Genomic DNA, 10050 nt, shown 5'->3' with positions numbered 1-10050 from the left:
GTCAGTGAACGTGTAAACATCTCAGTGCTGGCAGGGGTCTCCACATGGGTGCTCTAGCACCCAGGGCTGCATAGGGGTAGGTCCATGTGGCTTCTCCTCAGGAATGTCTTGCAGGAAGTGAGCCTTGCCAACTAAAGCAGGGAACTGGCTAAGGTAGCTGCACCCTGGTCTGACAGTCAGAAAGCAAGAGACCCGAGAACTGGAAGGCAAGGCTCACCAAGCCATTTCTCCCTCTGCCCTTCAATTAACCCCACATGTGTTTAATCGGCCAGGTTGGCACAATAAACTAATTAACTCACTTACCTAGTTTCCCATTAAGATTTGTCAGAAATTTATATAGAATGCAACTGATTTTTGTTTGGTCTTGAACCCTGTAACTTTTCTAACTCCCTTCATTAGCTCTATAAGTTTTCTTGTAGACTATTTGGGATTTTCTAATATCAATTCATATCATTCACATAATAATATCAATTCATATCACTTAGTTATGGAATCAATTCATATCACTTAGTTATGGCGTATGACTTTTCATATGCCATTGAATTCTGTTGGTTAGCATTTTGTTGAGATTTTTTTCATCTATATTTATAAGATCTTAACCTGTAGGTTTTTGTTTTCTTATGTCTTTGTCTTGTTTGAGTACCAGTTTGCTTCATAGAATGAAGTAGGGACTCCTCCCTTTCTTCTTTATCTTTTGGAAGAGTTTAAGCAGCATTTCTTAATTCTCTAAATTTTAGGTAGAATTTCTCAGTGAAGCCATCTGGTTCAGGACTTTTTATTATTCAGAGGTTTTTTATACTGTTAATCTCTTCATTTTTTATGGGTCTGTTGAGACTTTCTATTTTCTCGATCAATTTGGGTTTGCTGTGTGTGTTTAAGAATTTGTCCATTTCATCTAAATTGTTATATTATTGCTGTTTGCTGCCATGAAGTTGTTTATAATGTCTAATCATAATTCTAGTCATTTCTACATTGGTTGTAATATCCCCCTCTTCATTTTTATTTTTGCATCTTTTTTCTTATTATTATATATGTGTATGTTTGTTTTTTGTTAGTCTGGCTCAAGATTTGTCAATTTTATTATTTTGCAGAACCAACTTCTGGTTTTGCTGATTCTCTGTTATTTTTCTGTTTTCAATTTTATTTATTTTGCTCTGGTAGGTTTAGGCTTAGATTGCCTCTTTCTAGTTCCAAGAGTTAAGTTAGGCCGTTTGAGGATTTTCTTGTTTTTACGGGTGAACATTTACTGCTATAAATTCTCCTGCCTTCATTACATCCCATAAGTTTTAATATGTTGGACTTTAATTTTTATTTGACTTTAGAGAAATTGTGATTTCTCTTTTGATTTTTTCCCCCTGAATCCATTGGTCATTTAATGGTGTGTCATACATTTCCATATGTTGGTATATTTTCTAGGTGTTTTTGTTTTTTTATTATTGATTTCTAAATTTATTCCATTGTGCACAGAGAAGATTCTTCATATGATTTCAATCTTTTAAAATTTATCAGGGGTTGCTTTGTGACTCAGCATGTGATCTATCCTGAAGAATGATCCAACTGCACTGGAATAGAATGTATATTTTGCTGTTTCAGGATGGAGTTTTCTACATGTCTATTAAATTTAGTGAGTTTATCATTTTATTCAGTTCTCTATTTCCTTGTTGATTTTCTTTCTAGATGTTCTGTGCAGTTTTCTATTATTATTGTAACACCATCTATTTCTCCCTTCAATGCTGTCAGTGTTTGATTTTATATGTAGGTGCCCCAATGTTGTGGACATCTGTATTTGTTAGTTCTTGATTGGTTTACCTTTTTGCTATATGTAAGGTCCAGTCTCATCTCTTTTAACAGGTTATGTATTAAAGTCTACTTTGTCTGATTTATGAATGCCATCCCAGCTCTTTTTCCTTATTATTTGCGTGAGATATTTCCCCCCATCCTTTTGTCTTCAATCTATGCATGCCCTTGGAATTAAGATGTCTCTTGTAAACGGGCATACTTTGGTTTGGTTTTTGTCTTGATTTGTTTTGTTTCTTTATCCATTCTTCCATATTCTGCCTTTTACCCCTCACAAGTTTCTTTATTTATTTACTCTTAAACTATTTCTATAAAATATATGAAATGGTGTTTTTCATAGATTTTCTAAATGTTTTCATGTGTTTTAAATTATTCTCTCTTTTTTTATCATTTTATTAGGGGCTCATACAACTCTTATCACATCCATACATATGTCAATTGTGTAAAGCACATTTATACATTCATTGCCCTCATCCTCTGCCTTTTAATTGAAGGATTTAGTCCATTATGTTCCCTGTAATAACTGCTACAAAGGCCTACTTTTACTATTTTGTTATTTGTGTGTGTGTGTGTGTGTGTATGTCTTAAGCCTTTTGTTGTAGTTACATAATCTGGTGTCAACTTGAGACTACTAAGAGTGAAGGGGTGGAGATTAGCATGTCAATCAGGTCACAGCTTGATGACCTCATTTGGAGCACACAGGAGATAAATAGCTCATTGGAGGCCAGATCCACACTCTCTGCTACACATTCCTGTTGACAAGCCACATGGAACTACGCTGACAGAGACAGAGCCCTGGAGCTGGAGGAGCCATGTGGAGACCCCTGCCAGTGCTGAGATGCTTCCACTGCCACTGGAACCACAAGACTTTCCACCCACTGGCTTGTGATCTTCCTGCATTCGGCATCATTGCATGGGTTGTGTGAGTCTGAAGAGGAATTTATAGACTGGTATTGGACATATGGGCTAATATCAGACTTGCGGACTTCATCTGGACTGGGCAGGGATGTTTTCTTAATATAAAAATGCTCTGTTATATCAAGCTCTTTCTTTTTATAAAGCTCTTTCTTATCCACATGAGTATCTATGAATTTCTTTCTCTAGTCAACCCAGACCAACACACTTTTTATGTCTTTGTCCTTTTCTACTATATACATTTGTGTTTTGCTGCTCTATTGTCATGAGCTTCCTTGGTTCACTTCTTTCTTCTGTGTATATTTTTTATATTTTTTCTTAGTGGTAACCATGAATATTATATTTAACATCTTTTTGAGCAATGGTGGTGCAGTGGTTAAGCACTTGGCTGCTAATTGAAAGATTAATGGTTCAAACCCACTTCATAGGAGAAAGATATGAGTAAGTTGGCACCGACTAACAACGTCAGTAACAAATAAGAAATTTCATATCATATCTACTTCTCTCCCTTTCTTTTCTTACTGTTATCACTGATTATGTCTATTTTATCTCATGTGCCCTGTAATATCATTTTATCCTTGCTTCTTACATATTTGTTATTAAAAAACATGAGGGAGAGGAGCAAGGGACAATCACTAACCAGATGACAGATATGCTAATTTGGGTGAGAAGAAAGGCAATATACAATAATAGGGTGAACAGCACAATATCCCTAAGGTACCAAAAACAGCACAGGTAAAGACTACCACATATATAATCCTGCAGTATCATTAATAACAAACATGAATCTACAAATGAATACATAGGCAGGATACAAGATGAACAAGTATGAGTAAGCCGAAGGGACTCTACCCGACTATACATAGTTTGGGCAGACAATATTTTTACATACGTATCTGTACATGCTGTAAACATATCGGTGTGCATACCAGAACAGAAAAGGGACAAAATGACATAAACTTCTTAGGCCTAACCAAGCACCTTGAGGGAATGAGCAGTTGGGTCTGGGAGTTCAGGACTATGGTCTGTGGGATATGGAAGCCAATGGGCCTAACAGAGTCCCCAAAGACAATGCTCGACAATCTACTTCAGTGAGTAATGACGGAGATCCTAAAAGTTTGTGAGGGCCATGTAAGGTGCAACTATTGGTGTCCCCCCATCCGAAGCAAAGTGAAGCAAGTCAGAACACGTGGAAAGAGTGAGTCCAAAGGCAGGTCGAGTGCGAGTATGGGAGGGTTTTCGCTTTGGAAGCTTCCTGTAGCAGTTCGGAACAGTCTGCAACCAACAATTGCAGGTGAAGGGGAGAGGTGTCACCCGTTGGTCAGACCCCCGTGGGGGTCTGCTTTGTTGCGGTCAAAGTCTCCTTGGTAAATTGCTGTCAGTGAGTACAGCCTCTACTCAAGACTCCTGCCTCCTAGCACACAGCAGCTGCAGCCAGCAGAAGTGAACATAAACTAACCCTACTTGACTCCCAAGGAGATGTGTGCTTTGGGTTTCAGACAGACCTCTGCTTAGCATTCCCTCAGCACTGTGCTGAGTGCATAAAAAGGTTCATTTAGTTGTTTTCATTAATTTTAAAAGATCACAAAAACAATGAAAGAGATTATATATTGATAATTATAACTCACCCCCAAAACCTCACTGCCATCAACTCATAGTGACCCTATAGGACAGGGTAGAACTACTCCTGTGGGTTCCCGAGACTGTTATTTACTGGAGTAGAAAGCCTCATCTTTCTCCCCCTGAGTGACTGGTGTTTTCAAACTGCCAACCTTTTGGTTAGCAGCCCAAATGCTTAACCTCTATGCCATCAGATCTCCAGTAATTATAACTAGGTAACTATAAAGCTATTGAAGGACACGATAAATAGCAAAGCTTTAAAAAGCTATTAATTAAATTTTTAAAACATTTCCAAAAAAAATTTCTGGATATATCATTTATTCAACAAATATGTATTGTCATCCACTATGTACCAAGCTATGTTATTGAAGTTAGAAATATAGAAGCAAATAAGGCAGAAATCCCTGTCCTGATGCAACTATAAGTTGCATAAAATTATCTTTTTTATTTTTCTGTCCAACTCTTTAATCACAAAAAGTAAAAGCAGATAATAAGTTCTTCACAAATGTAATACACTAGTTCTATATTATTCATAGAAATATAATGGGAGCAATATATGTGATTTAAATTTCCTAGTTACTACATTTTAAAAAGTAAAAGGTGATAAATTAATTTAATTATATCTCTTTTTTAATCAAATATATTTAAAATATCATTTTAACATGTAACCAATGGTTTTCAATTACTAATGGAATTTAATTTTTTTGTACTGGGTCTTCAAACTCTCAAGAGGAATTACACACCTTCTACATGCTCAACAATCACATGAAGCTCAAGAACAAAGATAACTCACTGCCACTCAGTCATTGTAACTCACAGGGACCCTATAGGACAGTGCAGAACTTCCCTTGTGGGCTTCCAAAGCTGTAAATCTTCACTTGGTGAAATTCCCATCAAATCAGCTATAAAATATGAGCAAAAAAGTTTAGTTATGCCCTATTACACAAATATGTTTGTGTGTATACACACACACATACACACAGTCATTCCACATGATTAATTGTAACATGATTTCTATCTGACATAAATATTTGGCTTAAATACATTCTGTATTGTGATCACAGTTAACCGAGCATATAGAAAGCAATTTTATTCAGAATCTCAATGGGGTTTTTCGCTTTGGTGAAAAAGAGATTGTACATACAAGTAGTAGAATAGGGTAAAGAGTGGAAGTTACTCAGGATTAGGAACATGAAACTTGACTTCTAAAATCAGTTCTCTATAAATGTACTAGGCTACTGGGGAAACCTTTGCCATTTAACCTCTTCCTCAAACCAACCAAATCTACTGCCATCAAGTCAATTCTGAGTCATAAAGCCCCTAAGTAGTGTTTCTGAGGCTGAAAATCATTACAGGAGCAGATAACCTCAACTCTCTCCTCAGAGAGGCTGGTGGCCTTGAACCACTAACTTTTTAGGATGTTACTAATCTTACTTGTAGATTTGGAAAGGGTGGAGGAGAAGTTGCTGTTGGATAGTTGCTGTTGCAACTTTTCCACCAATTTTTTCCATGGCTCAGATTATATATAAGTAGTATTTTTAGATATTATAGTACATTTTCTCTTGGTTAACCTATCATACTCACAGTGAAAAAAAGAAAAAGACCCCACAACTTTGTATTTTATATTTTACAATGATGTAAATGTGGAAATGGGGAAAGTGTTTTAAATGACAAAGCAAGTTAAGTTGTGGTTAGGTCCAAGAAAACTGAGTGGACTCAAATGGAGGGACAAATTGTGAGACTTGGGTAGGACGGGGGTAGCGTTTCGTTCTGCCATGTGAGTCTCTCTGAGTCCAAACAGACTCGCAGGCACCTAACAACAACAGCAACAACAAAAACTGTATTATTGTTTAAAGTGATAAAGTCAAATGGCGTGGGGAAAAAGAATTCTCAATCAGAAGAGCAGGGTTCTAGTCTCAATCCTATATTATTTTGTACAAAGCTGTCTCTATTTTGTACAAAGTACAACATCTTGTGATTTCATACAAATCACAACATCTCTGATCAATTCTTCTATAAGATGATGTTAACTTGCTCCACAGGGTCAGTGTGTGAATCATCAGAAATAAGATACCAGTACTTGAAAACAATTTTGAGAAGTTGTGCTAATCCCAGGCATAATAAGATAATAATGTATCAGGAGCTATCTTTATTAGGCTTTTCATAAACAAATGTTGTAAACTAGCTGGTTCCTGGAAAAAGTGACTTCCTAGATGACTTTTAAAAAGAACATGTCAAAGAATTATATAACAAGCATAATGTGTCCTCTACCTAGAATGTCAACACTTTGTGCCACATTTGCTGCAGATTTTATCAAATATGACAGTTTCAGATAAAGTCCCCTTCAGAGCTTTCTGATCCATTCCACAATTTATAAAATTATATCCATTAATAATAACTGATTTGTTTTCAAAAATCACATGCATTGTAAAAAAATTATTCTCATCTGAGACGGTTTTCACTTTTTGTTTCTGCAATCTAGCCATGTTCATTTTACCATGTGTTGAATAGTAATTCATACATCACATTTATTCATTAAAAAGTACTTATTTTTGCCCAGAAAATATTTACTGGGCTATAAAACAGACTCAGAAGAAATGCATGTTAAGTTCCTTTCAACTTTTAGCTTTCTTTTCTCTCTGAAACGTTATCCACTGGTAAAACCAGAACAAAAGAAGGAAACCAAACTCACTGCCATCAAGTCAATGCCGACTCTTGCCAACTCCATGGGACAGGGTAAACGGCACCTGTGAATTTCTGAGATTGTATCTCTTCCAGGGAGTAGAAAGCCCTGTCTTTCTCCCATCCAGTGGTAAAGAGGCACACTCCTATATTGCTGTGGCATTACAAATTGGCACATCAAAACACAATACCGTTAGTCCACGACGACTCATAGCGACCCTATGTAAGGCTTCCAAAGCCATAGATCTTTGCCGGAGCAGAGCTTCATCTTTCTCCTACGGAGCGGCTGGTAAGTTGGATTAGCTCAGCTTGGAGTTAGTAGTCTAAAATTTACCTAACAGGGTCACCAGGGCTCCTTAAAAATTGGTATCGTCTTTGGAAAAATAATAATTTATTTATAATAAATATATAATTTATTAAATAATAAAATAAGAATTTTTAGAAAATGAAATGCCAATAAAGCAGTCATAGTCTTTTGCCCAGTGATTTTCTCTTATTAAGAAAAAAATTGCCAAAATTGCATAAAGCCGCTTATGTAAAATGCTGATCAAAGTATTATTTGTAATGGTGGGAAATGTCCAATAATTGTATGAGTAAATCACGGTGTGTACACTCAATTTTGAACGCTTCATAAGCAATTAGAAGTTAAGGTTTTATAAGATTTTAAGCAATAGGAGAAAATATTTACAATATAACATTAAGTTTAAACAAGACGCAAAATCTACTTACATTGTGATCACAACTTTATCAAAGTCTGCACACAGTAAATATTAAGTATACATATAACTGTTTCATAATGCATATAATAATACTTTCACAATGCAATATGGTCATAATTTTCACTATTTTAAGCAAAGAAAAAAAATGTTACTATCATCAGGTCCAAGTAATGAATTCTAATGAGTATATTTCCCAGACTTATTTTATCATCTTAAAAACACTCAGCGATAAGCATTTTCTTTTTGGAATGCAATTTGATAATCATTAGAATGCCTATCTTCAGAATGAAGGGCAAGATTACCAATTACAGGTTGGTTGATTGCACTGACAAGCCCAGGCCAAAAAACTACTCAATTTCCACAAAGAAAGTTGGAAGATGATTTTTCAATTACTGTCCCTAAGTGAAAAGGATTGTCTTCTGCTTTTACTTGACAAAAAACGAACATTTTGTCACCATGGACTATCAAATTCAAATGAAAACGTGTTCGTCTAACGTCGATTTATTTCCAGCTTCTCGGCACACACAAACATGTTTTGCTTTTTTCCTTCCCAGTCAATAAACATTTGCAGCGACACAGGTACGAGTTTTGCACAGACTCAAGCAAGCCCACGAGGGACACCAGCAGGGGGCGAAATACAATAGGAATAAATTTGACAAACTATGGCTTTTCCTTTGACTTTCGTGCAGGAGCCGTAACAAAAACTCCAGGACCCTCACAAAGCCACTAGGTGCTCCAATGTAAAGCGATAGCGTATCTTGCAACGACAGAGTTGTAGAGACCACTGTGCGTCGGTTTGAGCTCTCTCCCAGTGAATTTATCCCGACGGTCGCAGAGGCGGGATAAGCAGAGATGAACTGCTATTGTCCTCATCCTTCTCCTGATTCGCGGAATTCCTCCACTCAGGGGGCTGGCCCGGTCTCTCTGGGGGAAGGTGTGTTTACCATCCCTGTGTGGTTTGTTTATATTTGTGAGCTGCTGGGCTCTGCTGTTTTGGAAAGACTTTAAATGATTCAAATGGCCGGTGCAGGTTAGGAAAACAGATCAAATGCAGCGGCCGGTAGGCTCCGTCGTCCAGGACGATTAGCAATAATCCTCGGCGCCCGGTGACCTCGTCTGACGTCCCGGTGACCGGTGCTCGGAGCGATGTTCACGATGCAGGGGGAAAGGTTGCAAACTAGCAGAAGAGCGAATGCTTCGACTGATAGATCCTTTATTTGGACCTCTGTTAGAGAATGCATTTAAATAGAGAAGTTGGTACGGCTTCTTTGTCTCATCGGCTATTTCGCAGCATAAGTGATGAAAAATAACCGCCGGCTTCCTTAGCGAAGTGTCAGGTGTTTGTCGGCGATGGTCCATTCGCCGGCCGCTTTCCCTTCGGCTTCCCGTCTTAAGTTTGCCTTGTAACCGCAACCCTTCCTTTGTTGCTTACGACTGTCCGCCGAGATGCTCGTTTAAGTTTTTTGTTTTCTTTTAAAAGGAAAAGAGTTAAGACTGTAAATAAAAAGTAGTTTTTACGGGGCGGAAAAAAAAAAAGGCTAACTGACTAAAGCTCTCTGGGAGGTTTTTGGACGGAGAAGAGGATATGGTTCTGTATTTCAAAAACCTTAAAAATGTTATTTAGAAAGGGAGCGATTTCCTCGCGTCCTGAGAGGAGCCGTTTCCACCGGCTGAGAGAAGCACCTGTCACTCGCCCGGAGCGCGGCTCCGGCTGGCGGCCGAGAGCGGGCCGACGTCCTCCCCCTGCCCCCACCCACCTCAGGGCTCGGTGACTCGCGGGGAAGTAAAAAAGGGCGGCTTGCCCACACTCAAAATGGCGGCCGGCGCGCTGCGCCACGACGCCTGCGCAGGGATAAGCGGCTGTGACACGAATTCCCCCGGACTGTCCTCCCCGCCCCCCGCCAGCACCACTAGCGCCCGGCCCCGACCCAGCCACCTGCGCCCGGAAGTGACGTGTCGGCGGCAGCGGTTCCCCCGCTGCATGATGGGAGAGTGTGTGGAGTGGGCGGGGGGTCTCCGCGGAGGAGGAGGAGGAGGAAGAGGTGGCGGCGGCGGCGGCGGCGGAAGAGGGCGGAGGGTAGTGGGATGGGGGGTCCCGCGGCAGCGCCGAAACTCCGGGTTAGCGGCCATGGAGCTCGTTGGCTGACAGGGCTGTGAACAGCCTGCTTCCCGCTCTCTCCAACTCCGCCTCGGAATAGCCGGTCCTTCCCCGGGGAGCCCGTTCCTCCCCGGGCCCCTGAGCCATGCCCATCGCGGCCGCCCGGGACGAGCCAGGTAAGCGCCACCGCTCGGCTCCTCCTGCCGCGCGCCGCCGAGA

The 10050-nt window shown here is 39.6% G+C and overlaps 1 protein-coding gene across 3 annotated transcripts in view; it reads left to right on the top strand.

The window, feature by feature from the left end:
* Nucleotides 1–9840: 9840 nt before the first annotated feature.
* AFTPH (aftiphilin) overlaps nt 9841–10050 on the top strand; it is a 77966-nt gene continuing 77756 nt past the window's right edge. For all 3 annotated transcript variants that reach the window (XM_004710180.2, XM_004710179.2, XM_045294113.1), the window contains exon 1: nt 9841–10007. The gene's annotated coding sequence lies outside the window, so the exon portion shown is untranslated. The remainder of the gene's footprint in view (nt 10008–10050) is intronic.

The sequence above is a fragment of the Echinops telfairi genome, unplaced genomic scaffold (assembly GCF_000313985.2).
Source record: "Echinops telfairi isolate 266 unplaced genomic scaffold, ASM31398v2 ScPeMD7_2573;HRSCAF=3158, whole genome shotgun sequence".
NCBI classification, from domain to species: Eukaryota; Metazoa; Chordata; class Mammalia; order Afrosoricida; family Tenrecidae; genus Echinops; species Echinops telfairi.
Note: the sequence above shows the minus strand (reverse complement) of the source record. Positions and strands in the feature narration are given on the sequence as shown.